This window comes from Eurypyga helias, unplaced genomic scaffold (genome assembly GCF_000690775.1).
Source record: "Eurypyga helias isolate BGI_N326 unplaced genomic scaffold, ASM69077v1 scaffold45308, whole genome shotgun sequence".
Lineage (NCBI taxonomy): Eukaryota > Metazoa > Chordata > Aves > Eurypygiformes > Eurypygidae > Eurypyga > Eurypyga helias.
The window spans coordinates 4,542-18,815 of record NW_010268435.1 but is presented as its reverse complement, the minus strand read 5'-3'; the positions used below and the strand labels follow the sequence as shown (position 1 = coordinate 18,815).

At 42.9% G+C, this 14,274-nt stretch overlaps 1 pseudogene across 1 annotated transcript; it reads left to right on the top strand.

Annotated features, from left to right (window-relative positions):
- The first annotated feature begins 11,162 nt into the window (after window positions 1-11,162).
- LOC104503272 lies at window positions 11,163-13,169 on the top strand (annotated as a pseudogene). The gene has a single exon (XR_727932.1). The product of XR_727932.1 is annotated as a serine/threonine-protein phosphatase 2A regulatory subunit B'' subunit alpha pseudogene (transcript).
- The last annotated feature ends 1,105 nt before the right edge of the window (window positions 13,170-14,274 follow it).

The window sequence follows — 14,274 nt, the reverse complement described above, 5'->3', positions numbered from 1 at the left end:
GGACAGGCGGGCTGTGGGAACAGTGGCTGAATGGAGTTACCGGGGAACACACGGGGTGGAGGAGGGGGAAATAGTTCTTCATCGCCCGCGTTTAAGTTGTGAAAAACCACCGCTACTGCTGTTGTTGTGGAGGCCGAGGCTGTAAATTGACTCAAACGAGCTTTGACAGGGTGCGGAGGGACGTAGCGGCTTTGAAGTAGAGCGATGTGGGTGTCGTTTCCAGCTCAGGATGGCCCGAAGCTGCCCGTTGTTGTAAAGCAGGAGGAGGATCGCTTTTACTTTGGCTGTTCTCTTTCTGTAAGCGCTTGCCCCTTGCCCCCGACCCTGGGTAGCTGGATCTTTGGTCGTCTTCCTCAGCTCTTAATATATGGCCACGAATTCGACTTTTATTCCAAAGTATTTCTTCATGATCAAGAAAGGAAATGGCTTTGGCTACAGGACTCCTTGGTTCACAGGCAGGCAAATCCAAGATTAGGTAGGGCATAAACTTTTAAAATTGAGATTGAGTAATTTATGAAAGGGCACGCTCCTACTGGAGTAATTCTCTGCGAAGGTCATCAGACTGTGCTGGTCTCGAGTAATGTAAATATTTCGAAGCTGGGACTAATTTTGTTCGCCCTGTTCTTCACACTGAAGAAAGAAGCCCTGAAGGCGTGCTGTTCCGAGCCCCGTCTTTCCGATAAAGGCAGACTAGCAGCTCGAAGGGAAGAACTCGAGAGAAGGGGCAGGTAGTCCCCAAGCTGTTGGCTGTTGAAATGCTGCCTGAAAGGCTGGGTACATTTTTATTGATGGTGGTCTTTACCTCCCATGATGGGATGCCTGCTTCAGGAAATAAATTTTCCAGGCATTTACTGAAAATAGCATCCTCTTCTCCTGATTATTTCTTGTGAAGCTCTGAAGCTTGGTAAGCCTGCTCTCACGGAGTATGGAAGGGGAAGTTATTTCATGAGAACTTTGAGGAGATAGTATTATTAGATTTCTCTCAGTTGACTAAATTTAAGTATTTAATATCTTCTGGATTTTGACAAGTTGAAGCAAGAGACAATGATTTGGTTGGTGGGGTTCTTTTTAGTATTTATGTTTCTGGATATGGTAACATTGTGTATGAGATGAGACTGATTTATATTTGATTTTTATATGAAGTAAGAGAGAAAAGTTGATGTTCTCTGATGGCCCATAGCTAGTTTCTACTACCTTTGCAACTGCTGTCATGCAACATATTGTTTTGTACTCATAATTTGCACAGAGGTGGAGAGTTAAAGGTAGCCGTGGGCAAAGTGCCTCAAAGCTGATCTATGCGTGACTGCCAAATACTTCAGAGACTCACTGGTAAAGCATCTATTTCGCCTTCTTCAGCTGCAGCCTGTGGAGTAGGTGATGAATATTGTGACTCAGGCAGTTCAGGAAACTCTGTAGTGGAGCTGTGTGGTCTAACACTCGCTGCTGGTAGCCTTGGAGGGGTAAATATGATGCTGTATGATGGAATTTGCATTTTCCCTCTTTTTTTGGTAAGGACTTCTCTATCCTTCCTGCAGACACCTCTCCCCCTTTGAATTACACAGAAAACGTGACTTTAAACAATAACTTTCAACTTGGTATATCTGGGTCCAGTACAGAGGATGCTGTGCAGTCTTGCTTTGCTTCCTTTGTATCAATGTTTTCCAGTACTGTTTTTACTTAAATGATTGCATGTGCTGTCCTTCCCCCATAAGACTAGGTTTTCTCATGTTGCACAGAACTGAACTTTTCTGAGGACTAAACTGGAGCTTGGATCTTGTGCTCCAATTCTGGTGGAAACTGGACAGCAAAGTAGACCTGTGGGAGGAAGACAATTTCCTCATTCATAATTTAGGTAGTTAAGCGCTTTCTTAAAGAACTAGTTTCGTGTGTGTTATGGGACAAGCTGCTTCCCCCAGACCTCCCTGTTGTATTTCTTCTGCTGCTTAGGTCCCTAGATCTGATTCGCAGAATTTCTGATGTACAACTGTATGGGTAGTTGCAACTGAGCAGGTGCTGTGCTTTGACCATCTGAAACACTCTGTAATGTCACATACTTTGGAAAATCAGGCTTTGAGCACCAAAACAATGTGTTCTTTGCCACAATTCTTGCAGAGTAAAAAGAGGATAGTAGTGGAAAATAAGTCAGTGTTTAAGTAGTATGTAAGTACTACACAGATGGAAAAATTAATAATTCTGGTTGCAGAATAGTGTATGAATTAGATACAGTAAGCAATACCTGAGGTCACACGCATGAGCAAGCTTGTTAAAAATGAGTATTCATTTTAATGAATATTCAGATTCATGAGTGTCAACACTGCTGTTCACTCAGATTAGAACAAGGGAATCTTTACATTTATCTGGTTTTCTGTTTCTCATGCATATCACTTGTCTTTTTAATCTGCTTCTGTTTAAATACACAGCAAAAGAGTCAGAAATTAATGGAAGTTCTTAGTTTTGTAAAGCTTCCTGGGTTAGTAAAGATAGAGGGGAAATTACTTCCTCTGTGTTACTGGGATGTCACGCTAAACCACTCTTAATTTCGCTGGTAGGGAAGAGGGGATAGAAAAGTTATGCCCCCTTAAATTAGGTGTTGCTTTGATCACACTGATCTCTGCCTCTGGGGTGGCTTATCAAAGTCAGAAGCAGTAAAAGTTGTAGTGGTGCCAAACTTCTTGAGTGCTAGGACATGCTGCACCTTTTGGTGTAATTGGTTACACTTCAACAGCTGCTCCTCTTCAGTGTGAGATGAGGCTGGCAGGAATGGACTTGCGGAAGGTATGACTGGTGGAAATGACTGCTTGCTTTTTGCTGCTGCCATTATGCCTCAGAGGAGAGGATGGGCGTGCAGCACAGAATTGGAGTGCTTTTCCCCAGCTTGGCATTTCACTGTTCTCATCGCTGGCTTCTCGTATGGAAGAGTAATCATACTCCAGCTGGGAACGGAGGCTACCCTGGAGAAATGGACTGTCACCTTAGACAAAGAGAACGTTACCAAGAATGCGTGAATGCATGAGGAAATAAGTGAATAAGGAGTAGTGCAATGCAGATAAGACATGAAGAAGTTGGATAGGACAGCAATGAGAAATGTACGAGCCCAGAATAGATGGTAATGAATGGGGGGGGGAAAGTCTCTATTTGTTACTAAACTGAAAGTTTATTTTGCCCTGCAGATCACTAGCAGATGGCTAGTCTGCTCCTAACTTGCAAGTAAGTTTCAAAGATGGTTTTAGGGAATCTGTAGATGGTAACCTCAGTATTGCCAAAGCTTAGTGGCTGAGGGAATGCCATCTTAGACACAACTCTCCCTTTTTTATCTTAACACTTCAATAAGATCATGGTAATTTGTGTAAAACAATTGGATACTGTTAATACTAAATTAATGGATTCCAGGGAACATAAATGCACCTTGCTAATATGAAATCATCCCTTTCCATATAAGGTTATAAACAGCCAAGGGATACATTACTTAATCAAGCTGGCTTTCTGACCTGCTCTGAGCCTTGTTAATTATGTGCTTTTGAACCTCATTCACCTCCTGTGTTTTCTGGTTGATCACCTTATTTTCTGTTAGCATGACAAAGCTCAGTTAGGCTTATGCTTCCCACAGTTTAAAAAATTGTTTTATTCATGCCTTGCTGAGCTTCCACATGTATGTTAATGTACTGAGGGCCTGCAAAATGTGCCAAGATAAAAAGGTTCTATGCAGACATGGGGCTGGAACGATCATGAGTTGGAAAATTATTTATGCTTCGGATTGGTGTTACATGGAAAAATTGTGTGAGCTTTTACTCCCTTGCTGTCTCATCTGTATAACTGGAAACCAGTCTCATGGGACACACATTCCTGTCTGGTCAGTTTTAGTTCCAAGTCTCTGTGCAAAAGGAAAGTTGAAGAAAGGTATTTCAGAAAAGCTGAAAAGAGTGAAATCTTCCTTGATATTATTAACTGCCCTCCTCCCCAGCTGATACCTGTAATGACAAGCTTTGCAAGTCCTGTATGTTGGGTCTCCACAACAGAGTTACTGGTATACTTGTGTTCAAGGACCCTGCATGCTCGGTTTGATGGGTATAGCAGCACTGGAACATTAGGTAACCCTGTGACTGAACCTGAAGGAATTACACTGAACCATACTGCATTCACTGACTGCAAGTCAGAATTTCAGAATAGTTTAGGGTCTAGTGCCAGGTGTATTTAAAAAAAAATAAAGTGTAGACTACTGTTATTCATACTAGCCCAAATGTTTTGAGTGTTTGGCTTGCTTTACGTTGCCGCTGTAAATGTGGAGAGGCTGTATTTAAGTTAGTGTTAGGGTTGTATTTTAAGTTTGTTTGGTTTTTTTGGTTTTTTTTTTTTTTTTTTTGTAAATGTACTGAAACAGATTTCCCAATGCAAAAATTGACTTCTCCAAATTCATACTAACTGCAGAGCAGTATTTATCACCCTGTCATGGCCAGTGATTCTCAAGGTCATGTCTGCTTGGAAGCCTGCCTTGATAAGTGCTCCCATTGCAGTGACCTCCATGGTTCACTGTAAGAATGCTGAAGTCCAGCTTCAGCTGGTTAAGCTAGATGGTCTGAAGATATTCAACAGAAGGCCCAAGGGACAAACAAGCGACTATTCTGCTGTTTCTGGATTTTCAGAGAGTTTAACAAAGTTCTTTGTTAATGCTTCTTAAAGGAAATGAACTGCCATGGAGTAGGAGTGTAACCTTTTAATTAATTAATACCTGGTTAAAGTGTAGGAAGAACTGTCAGCTTTTCTAGTGAAGAGTAATCACTAGTGGAGGCCCAGGGGGATCTTTGTTCAGGCTTGTGTTGCTCAATACAGTTATAAATGATCTGCAAGAGAGGCTGAGTAATGAAGTGACAGTACATGCTGAAATCGCAGAATTAGGGTGGCAGAAACAAAGGGTGGCTGAGTTGCAGAAGGCTCTCGCACCTACCAGGTTGTTGGCAAGTGGTACTTGATACTAGTAGGTATAAAATAGCATGCACAGGGAGAAGCAACTGACTGTGTCTATGCAGCGATGAGCTTTCAAGACTCTCTGCCACTCAGGAAAGAGATATTTTAAATTATGCAGATAAAGCTGTGTGAAACTCTCATTAGCAGTCAAAACCAAAGAAAAGGCAAATAACCTCATGAAAGTTTTTTTTGAGATAGCTTAAGAAAGCCTGATACCTGAAACTTGATGTTGAACATATTCAAACTGGAATTCACGACCCTTTTCTATAGTGCATGTCATTCAACGTTGAAGCACTTGGGCATATGAAGAAATACACTGTGGTTCAGGTAGGACTTCTCAGTTTGACTGGGTCAGATCCTCTGACCTGGTTGAGGGAAGTCATAGAATCACAGAATAGAATCATAGAATGGTTAGGGTTGGAAGGGACCTTAAAGATCATCTAGTTCCACCCCCCCTGCCATGGGCAGGGACACCTTGCACTAGATCAGGTTGCTCAAAGCCACATCCAGCCTGGCCTTGAAGACATCCAGGGATGGGGCATCCACAGCTTCTCTGGGCACCCTGTTCCAGTGCCTCACCACCCTCTCTGTGAAGAATTTCTTCCTGACATCTAATCTAAACCTCTCTGATTTCAATTTATACCCATTACCCCTTGTCCTATCACTACAGGCTCTTGTAAAAAGTCCTCTTCCTGTACCCTTGTAGGCCCCCTTCAGATACTGGAAAGCTGCAATGAGGTCTCCTCGGAGCCTCCTCTTCTCCAGGCTGAACAAGCCCAGTTCTCGCAGCCTTTCGTCATAGGAGAGGTGCTCCAGCCCTCTGATCATCTTCGTGATGAGTCAGGATTTGTAGCCAGCACAGTCCGTTGTAGTCTCTGAAGCATGAAATGGCTTGACGCTAAAACATTTTCAAACTAAACTCGCAATGTCTTGCTGGTATAAGTGGTACAAGCACCTCTAATCCTAAAAACTTTACAGGTGTAATTGTAAATGGTTTCTTCGACTGTAGCTGAAATGTGTGCGTGCATATCAAAATCCCAGTGGTCATGAGGGTTGAAAAGCTACCACAGCTGTAGTTCCTACCTAAGTCCTATGTACAAAAAATAATACATGTAAATGGCTCTCTAACATTTCTGCTGAATTCAGCAGTGGATTTGTTAAAAATCTTTTCTTACATAGCTACTGGCAGTGTGATTCTACCCTAGCTGGAGCATTTGGTAATGTTTTTAATGTTAGATTTTCAACGATTTTTCAATTACTGTATAGAACACTGTGTAACATTACTACTGATCTTGTGAACCCTGTTCTCTGAACTGGGCCACTGGAGCACTGACCACTTGGCTGTGTGGTCAGACACCCTTTGGGGGATCAGTGTCAGCTCCTTTATGAGCTGTGGAACAGCTCTCAACTGAGTGAGTAACCTCATCTACTCCTGTCTCCATCCTCAGAGTCTGCATTTGCAGTGTGTTTCTGAATCTTAAAAGTTTACCATGTTCTGACTTGAGCCAGGTAGTAAGAAAAGGAATAATACATCTCAGGGTCCAGCACCATTCTGTAGTGGATTCTAAAAATAAAGAATTTATGAGTAGAAGATTAATACTCTTTCTTTATTCCTTTCCTATTTTTTGAGAAAGTACCAAAGATTGGCTGAAAGTTGTGCTTTGCAAGAAAGCATCGCGTTATTTGCCTGCTTTTGTCTTTTGTGATCAATATAGTTTGCTCCCAAATCTGTTTTGCTCAGTAAACCCGAAAACAAAGATCAAGCATCTCTGAATAAAAGGATGCAGCTACATGCTGCTTTTTGGCACAAGCAGCTTCTCTCTGGTTGCATGTCTAGGACGATACTTCCAAAACGGTATCGATGACTGTCCAAATGGCAAAACTGTTGTTCTGTCTTTTGCAAGAGTACCGAACTTCAGAGTTTATCCTGCCACCTCTTCCACTAGAAACGAGCACAGTTGCATAGTGCCACCCATGCTGTGTGAGGGGGCAGAAAGGGCTAGTTCACTTCATAATGCTTGTTACGGTGGTTTCCAACTTCTGATCACTAGTAACGTTGTTGCTAGTGCTGGAGATTGGAGTTCAAGAAGACTTTTGCCTAATTTGAGACTTTCCCATAGCTTTCTAAACTTCAGTTTGCCAGTAAGTCAAACGCTGGCTGACAGTCCCCGTCCGAACAGATTGTCATTGTTCAGTTGTTTAACTCTAGCCTAATCTTTCCATGAATAGAATTTCTTGTGTGTCTTATAGAACAACCTTTTTTATCATTAGTATCTGCAATATTTTTTTCCTCTGGGAAGTGATTCATGTCATCTTGCAGATAGGAAAGACATAAAGCATTATTCTGCAATCACACAAGAAACCCTATTCATTCATAGTTTATGTTGTGAAGCCAATCCTGTATCTTCAGGGTTGGAGTTGGTTTCGTGGCAGCAGTCCTAATTATGGAATCTTTCTACAGTGTATCTGAACTGGGGAGTGTTCCGGAGTCACAACTGGAATGAAATGGCAGGCTGAAAAGAGTGAAGCATGAATATTTCTGAACAGATTCAGTCTTTCCATTGTTGCTCTTCATAAATAGTAGGTTTTAGTCACCAACCCAAAGTCACAACAAAAGCCTATTCAACCTAAGCTTGAGACCAGGTTCCCAGCCCCCGTAACAGGAATACTCTTCTCATAGGTTCTGTCTTGTCTAGGTTTACATGCTGGATCATGTTTGATGGATCAGTGTAGAATAAAGCTGCAAGCTGAGCATGTGCTGCCATGGTCAAGCCAGTGAAGAAATGAAAAAATAGTTTCTACTCTGCATCTATACACATTTGTGCTGTCTATACAAGCTTTTTTGGTCTTGCATAACTGGAGTCAAATACTCGGCACCTTGAATAACCTTAGCTTGCTTTTGCACACAGTGATAATAAGGCAAGTGGTAACTAATCATTGGGAAGTCATTAGTTAATCTGGCTGAGAAGAGGATATCGGGTTTTTGACATTGCTTCTTTGCTTACTTCCCTCCCTGACACAGCAGTAAAAGCTGACGGCAACAGAGAGCCTTGTGTTAGCCTTCTCAAGTTTGTGCCCGGATGATGTTGATTCCTGGGTGTGATAGTACCAGAGAAATACACACAAATTGGAGAGACATTAGGGAATGCATCAGACATGGCTGGAGAGCTTGCCTTGTACTGAAGCAGAAAGGGCTGACTGTTTGTCACATGGCTGGGCAACGGTTTAGGGCATAAGGACCTGAAATTATTTGGGAACTATGGAGGGGAGTTGGTGGGAAGAGCATTGTCATTGGGCATAGCTGGAAATATGAAGTTGAACTAAAAAAAGAATCAGTTTAGGTTGGGAATCTGGGAGACCTTATCAAGGAAGAACTTGTGGACTAATCTTACAGACACAAAAACCTTTGTTGTTTGAAGGTAGCTTAAAGGATTGGAGAAACTGGCTTAGTCTCAGTGGAAGGGGTACATGTATAGGGAGGAAATTACCCTTGGAGTCATATAGGAGATGGAGACAGTGAGTCTAATACCTTCTTTCTCTAATTAAGGAATAACTTCATCAAGATGTCATTATTTCCCAGATTGGGTATAAACCCAGACGAGTCTTTGGTAAAAAGACCGGTCTCTCCTTGCTGTGTATGACGCAGGAGGAGGAAGGAGCCTCTGAGAAGGAAAGTCTCGTGCTTTTTCAGAAGTAATATTAATTCTTTATCAAACCTGCTCTCCTGAAGACCTCTACTTTCTCTGAATATTATCTAACTTTTATTTCAGGAAGTGTCAGAAAGCTTCTTTGTAGTTGATGGAGGCTCAGGAAAGGAAAAGCAGCAGACTTACCCTGGATGTGTTAGGCAGAGGGCACTCTCAGGGAGTCCATGGATGATGAGACTTTCTGGAGGCATAGAAGCATGGGTTTTCCTGTCTGAACAAAGCCCATTAAGTCCTATGAGATGAAGTCGTTTGGGAGCCAATAGTACTTTTTTTTGAACTGTGGCTCTGATTCAGCAGAGCATTTAGCACACCTGATAGCGAAGCCTGGGATTCAGTGACTGGAGGGTGTGGAGTCTTATTACCTATGTTGATGCCTGATGGTATAAGCACCCTGGGGTTTAAAAACGGTTCTGCTTACGCCCTTTATCCCCTGGCACCCTGACTCACTGCTGTGGCTGGGGCACACCTCATACCTCTGATCACCCCCCTGGAAGGCCCTCCCATGCCTGTGGGGCTTTGGGGCAGTGCCAGTGGGTGTAGAGGGGAGCAGTACAGGACAGGCACAGAAGTGTACTCTGCAGCTGGCCCCAGTACAACAGGCAACTTGGCCTGCGGTAGTCGATAGGCAGGTGGCAGCCTGTTACAGATACCAGCATGGAAGTTGGAGCAGTTCATCTTGAATGAAATAATTTCAATGCTTTGTATAATGCAGAGAGCAAATCTGTGCGGCTTCTTCGCAGGGTACAATTCTGCCTCATTGCAGTGAGCAGACATAGCACATCACAAATTCCATCGAATACTCTTAAATCACTGCTTCTCTGTTTCAAATTTAGGCTGTAAAATGTTAAATGTGAATGATCAGCAGTCTTGTGCTGTCCCCAGTCCTTAATTGCAAAAGCACCAAACTTTTAAGGTGCTTTCCTTTTGTGTGATAGATTTGTACCGGCTCGTGAGTGAAGGTAGGTGGGATGTAACATGCGTGGAGGGCAGTCCATTCATCACATGCAGGTCTGGCCTTTCACATGGTGCTAGATACACCATGTGTGTTTCTTGGAGAACAGAAGAAACGCATGCTGGAGTGTGACTTAGCTATGATTTAATCATCTCTTATCAAAAGGATTCCTGTTTATACAGGAATAGAGGGTGCTCAGAATTTCATTGGAGTGTTTTTAATTTGACTATTGAAGTATTCAAGAAAGATGAAGTGATGTTTCAAATTTATGACCCTTAAATTTGGGATTTCTTATCCTTTCATAACAAAGTTAAGCAACCTTTGTTTATTCTGGTGCAGTTCTGACCATGATGATAGGAAATGCAGCTGGAAATGGCTATGCTCAGTGTAAAACAATTTCTTATTTTCACAGGCTTAACATTTATGCAAATGTTACTTTCCGCTCTTGATGTCTACACTAGTGGACTTTATTTAATAAAGTATGCTGCTATTTATGGGTTGTAAGAAAACGAAAAACCAGTTATTTCTCCCTAAAATATTTTGCCATGGTCTCAGGGACCTTGGTGAAAGGCTGGCTAATGGAAGCCTATGTGGCCTTTACTAAAGGCCATGCATTCTTAGAGACATTCATCTACTTTGCTCCAGGCTGTTTGCAGCTTTTTATAATCCAGAGCGCTTCAAAACCCTGAAAGTGCTTTTCTCTACTGCTCTTTGCCTTATCTTTAGAGAGGAAATCAGGAATTCACAACATGAGCTAAATCTCTTGCTCCGTTAGAATTAAAGGTAAGGTTTTGTTCAGTCTAGGGAGGTAAAAAAGCAAATGTGGAAAAAAAATTAATGAGTGGTTAAAATAGAGCTGTTAAAATGGCAACGTGCAGACAGCCTGTGTATAAATATAGGCTAGCTCCTCAGCAGTGTTCTTATATGGTAGATTGGAGTGGAGAAAAATATCAGCCTACTCTTACTCTGTACGAGCTTGTGTTGGTTGTTACGGGCTGGTGCCATATGTTTGGTAGTAGACAAACCTGCATAGTACATGGAAATTATAATGACTCTCTTTTTTATCTGTTTCAGGGATCTACCTTACCAGTGTGAGAGGGGAATCTCAAGCATACTGTGGATTTTTTGTCTCTATATGCTACTTGATTATGTATCTTCTACTCGCCCACCTGAAAAAGAGAGAAGAAAGGTTGAACAAAAATCATTGTCTTGTCACTTCTGCCTAAGAACTGTCTGAATTTTGACACCTGCTGGAGAAGCTACCTGAACTATTAGAAATGGAACAGCTCATGTTGCATCTGTGATCAGCAAAGCTTTCTGCATGGGGCACAAGAATCAAGTTGCCTTAAGTTAAACCACATGCAAGTTGCACTAATTGTTTTAACTGTACTGTTGATACCACTCCAGACTTCACTAGGGCTTTCCAAGGCAGTAGTTTCTCATATAGTTTGAATGTTTTCCACTGATATTTGAATGTTTTAATTAAATCTGGTGTAGCTGTGAAAAGGGGGTGTATGTGTGACCTTTTTCCTGTTAAGTTCATGGTGAATTTTGAAGCCGCGCTTTCAAGCGTGATCTGTGCTATGGCAGCAACCTACAGGCTTATGGTCACTTCTGTGAACTGCTACAGCAGTGTGGTGATAGACCAGCACTTTCAGCACACTGTGCATTACTGCACAGGGACTTGCCAAGTGTTTAAGCAAGGACTTAAATGCATAGTTGCCCACCACAGTGTGTGTGCAGAGCTCAGTGTCCAAGATGCCAGCCTAGACCATAAAATTCCTGTTTCTGAAAATGGACTTAGCTTGCCTGGAAATGAGGACTATCAGCAAATCCTCCCAAATAATCCAAGGATCAAGAAGGGCTCTTCAGTGCAAGCCTCGAGCAGTTTAAAAGACATTACAGGTGAGGCGATAAACCTTGCCAGTGGTAAAATAAAGGAATTCTCCTTTGAAAAGCTCAAAAACTCTTCCAGTCATGTGGCCTACAGAAAGGGAAGGAAAGTTCGGTCAGATTCATTCAGCAGACGATCATTTGACTTTGATTTGATTTATGGGCACTTCAACAATGATGAGAACTGCCCTCCGTGTGGCTTTTTGCAGAGTCCCTCACCTGTGGAGAAATGGCAGGAGAGCAATGATGCTCCCGAGGTCACCATGAATCCCGTGGTTCCCTTCTCCCTTCATTCCTTCTCTGAAGAAAACTTCATTACCCAGATTTTGGAAAAACATAAGCTAGATGGTTCTTCTGGTGGAGATATTAAGGTGTGCTTAGACATCTTGCTCAAGTGCTCAGAGGATCTGAAAAAGTGCACAGACATAATAAAACATTGCATCAAAAAGAAGACTGCAGGTGGTGTTAGTGGAGGGAACAGCAATGATCCCCTGGCTAATTCAGAGATGATATATATGAATCTGATGACAAGATTTTCTTCATACCTGAAAAAGCTACCCTTTGAGCTCAAGCCACCAGGACACAAGGAAGCTAGTGACTTGGCGGAACTAGTTAACTGTTTTCATGGCTTGCAGCAAACTCCCTTTTCCCCAGTGTTTGGAGATGAGCAGCCACCTCGCTATGAAGATATTGTTCAGCTGCCATCCTCCAGTGCAGTTCCTCACAGACTACCAGGTGAGCAGTGTGAGGTGACAAGCTCCCCTCAGTCCATCCAGACAAGTACTGTGAGCTTTACCTCAAATTCCATTCACGGCATCCCACCAGAGAACAGTGTGAGAGCTGCAAAAGATGGTTGTGCTCTACCTCAGTTCCCAGCCACAAGCCCTTCTGACTGCATGTCTTCTGCCGAGGCTCTGTACATTGAGGAGGAGTCTGATGGGGAAAGAACGTTAGGGAAAATACAGAAGGCAGAGCAGCGAGGAGGCTGGGAGAGCTTAGAGCGCAGCTACCAGCTACCTGGTGGTTTGGATCTAACTGCCAGTGCTAAAGCAGAACGTGCCAGTGTGGGAGATGTTGAGCTCTCCCACGCTTCTGAGAAAATTACTCCATTAAAACCAATTTTGGATTCGGTATTGTGTGGTTCCCAAGCTGATGTCTCCAGAGGAGAGCAGATGTGCAGTAAGAGAGACAAGGAGGAGATAGATAAACTGCTGCTGGACTTGGAGTGCTTCTCACAGAAAATGGAGAGTACTTTGAGGGAGCCCTCTCCGAAGGAGAGTGAACCTGCCTCTTTGCAGGTGTTTGGCTGGCAGGGTAGGCAGGCACTACCTCTGGCTCTTGAGCCTAAAAGTAAACCCGTCGACCCCACTTCCCCTTTGTCAAAAATCATGGAAACCAATGGTCATAAAATGGAAGAGGATGACAAAGCCCTCTTACTGCGTATCCTGGAAAGCATTGAGGACTTTGCCCAGGAACTGGTAGAATTCCAGAAGGGCAAGGGAAGCTTGTCGAAGGAGAGGGAAGTGATGCAGATTCTTCAGGAAACTTTAACGACTCCTTCGCAGTCCCTCCTTGCAGGGCAAAAAAGCTATGCTGGGGCTGCCTCCAGAGACTCTGTTCCGGCTTCAATTCAGCAGGCCCCAGAGGTGGTTAAGGTAAGAGTACCAAACCTTTGCTGGGCTAGTGATTAAAACAAATATGGGAAAATGTGGGGAAGAAAAAAATTACATCTGCCAAGTGATTCATTGTGCTTTGGATGCTGCAGTGTGGAATAATGTGCTCAGCCTGGCAGAACTGTAGCATTTATTTAAATACAAACAAAAAAAGGAAACTAAAACCCCTAAGCAAACAAAACATGCTCTGATGTGCAGTTTCACCTTTGAGCTTGTTCCTTTCCTGCTGGTGCTCCTGTAGGCTGTTTGCTGGTGGTTATTTTAAATGGGTCCTGTATAATAGAGGGTAGAAACAATTTTTTGGCTAACTGCTTTATTCCTGGGAGTAGGTATTGAACTGCCTTTCACCAGTTCAATGGATTAGATGTTCCACCTCTGCCATCTCCAAGAAGACTCCAACAGCCTTTGTTACTGTCTTCCTCACTAGTTCCTAAGGAGAGAGGTCCTCCATGGCACGGAGGTCAGAATCTAGAGAGATTTAATTTTCTTTTCCCTATCCCCAGTGCAGAGAGTCATTGTGGATTCTGCATTGCTTGTATCTCTCAAACAAGGCATAGGTTTTCCCAGGACAAAGGGTTCTGATGGGAGCCTGCTTTAGAGTGAAACCAAGGGTGTCTGTCCAGCTCTTGTTGCTTTTAATTTGGTAACAAGTGCCAAATTTTCAAGACAACTTGGTGCCAAACATCCCAGTACACAGGAAGTTCAGAGGGCTTCAATTTCCAACACCTACCTTCCATGTAGGCACTTGAAAAAAGTGTCCAGATTAGAAGTGAACTTTCACAGCTTCTTCCAGTTGGAGCATCACGTCTGTGTCTTAAAACTGTTTGCTTATGCAGGTATTTGGTGCAGTTCTGAAAGGGGTGGGTGAGCTGTGTCTGACCCTAAATGACAATGCTGGGATCTTCTTAGACTAGGCTCTTTGAGTGTTTCTGACACTTCGGGCATCTTTGCTCACAGAAAACGGTGAGCATAACCTTGTCTCCAGCAAGGAGTGATCTCTTAAAATAGCTGTTCTTGCCTTGTATATTAACTTACAAAATTTTCTAACTTGTGAACTTCAAGCAAAAATGTGTTTGAAGTGTGACAC